Below are 1,829 nucleotides of genomic sequence, written 5' to 3'. Positions count from 1 at the left end.
GTATTAATTTATTTCAAAATCTATTTTGTTTCCTTTGATTTTAGGGTTTGCCCTTATATTTCTTGAACTATGCATACATTCACCTATTGTCTGCCTTTGCCATTTTTCAGGGTTAACCTTAAAGGCGCCCTATTAACCATATCAGATCAAATCCAAATCGAAGCTAAGTATTATTTATCATTCATTATTAATTTATTTATCTTTTATTTTATTAAGGTTAACCTCATTTGCCTCCGAACCGATAATGCACTCACCCCTCTGTCTATTCTTTCTTTTCCAATTTTCAGGGTTTGTCAACTGCCAAAGCTACGAGTATTGGTAACCCTAAACCCTATTTTCAATTATTACTTGTGTTAAACCTTTTTGCCTTTTATTTTTATATCCCGCTGGTTTCAATTCCCCTCTCCTCCGCTGGTTACAATTTCCCTTCCCCATTATTATTGTTATATTATTGTGTGGTTAGTAATTATAGGGAGTGCAACTTATCAATTGAATTAGCATCACGTAATTTTATAAGATAACATAACTGAACATAATCACGTGATTGGTGCACACACGCACACTTTTTGGGTAACCCTCTCTGTTGCCTTGTTGCCTTGTTGCCTGTTGCCTTTGTGTTTTTGCAGAATAAGCCACGTCCCTCGAATTCGAAGATACCTCAGCCGTGTTGCCTCGAATACTAAAGGTCATACGACCCTAAATGATGCTGCCTTCGATACACAATTATGACCTCGACCCTCGGAAGTTGCCTACGGAAAATGGCTGAGGTATCTTCTGGCTGCCTACGAAATGGCTTATTCTGATCCTTGCCTTAGACTACTTGCCCTTCTATGGCATGGGACAGTCTTATGGCAAAGGATGCTTCGATGACCCTTCAACCTCCAAACGAAAGGCTTCCTGCCCTCTTATGGCAAGGATAGACCCTTTCATTCTGAAAGGCAAAAAGAGACCTATTATCTGAGTTTAAGGTAATTGCCCCTAATTGCCTTGCAATGCTCAATTTTCATATTCTTTTTCATAATTCTTCAAAAAACTGGCTACGTTCATTTACGAGCTAAAGTCCACTTTTTTCTTTCATCTACTTTTTCTAAAGACAAACGAGCAAGCAAAGCAATTAAGAGCCCATGGAAAACCATGGATGCAAAGGGTGCCTTACACCTTCCCTTTGTATAAATTACCCCCCGAACTCAGATTTTCTTTAAAAGGTTTTTTTCTGTTTCTTTTTGCCTTTCCGAATTTGTTTGGATAAAATAAAAGTCGGTGGCGACTCATGCTTAACCGCGACATTTTCGATTATAAAAAGTCAGTTCACCGTATTACACATGGCATTAAAGACTCAAATCTCCCAACTTGAACAAAAGTCGCTAGGACAATTACTTGAGGAGTATATGGAAAAAACCATTAGTGAAGAACAAATTGAAATTCCTGAGGAGAGTGATAATGAGATTGAGGAAGGTGATAATGATATTGAGGAGAGTGATAATGTGGTTGAAGAGATTTCTAATAAGAAAAGAATGGAGATTGAGAAAAATCCACCAACACCAACTGAAAGGGAGGTTGTAGAAGAGGTAGAGAAGGAAGCACCTATAGTTGTTCCTCTTCCCTATACCCCGCCGATTCCTTTTCCGCAAAGTTTTATGGAAGCTAAGGTAGAATCCCAATCCAAAACGTATGTGGAGGTATTGGAAAATATCCACACAAATGCACCCTTGTTTGAAGTCTTGCATAAAAAGAGAAATTTAGAGGACCATGAAACCTAGGACATCATTAGTGTTAAGAAGGTGAGGTCAACCTTTGAGGCGGTGAATGAAATTACTAATCCTAAGCTT

The sequence above is a fragment of the Vicia villosa genome, linkage group LG1 (genome assembly GCF_029867415.1).
Source record: "Vicia villosa cultivar HV-30 ecotype Madison, WI linkage group LG1, Vvil1.0, whole genome shotgun sequence".
Classification (NCBI taxonomy): domain Eukaryota; kingdom Viridiplantae; phylum Streptophyta; class Magnoliopsida; order Fabales; family Fabaceae; genus Vicia; species Vicia villosa.
The sequence above is the reverse complement of the archived record's forward strand: the minus strand, read 5'-3'. Positions refer to the sequence as shown.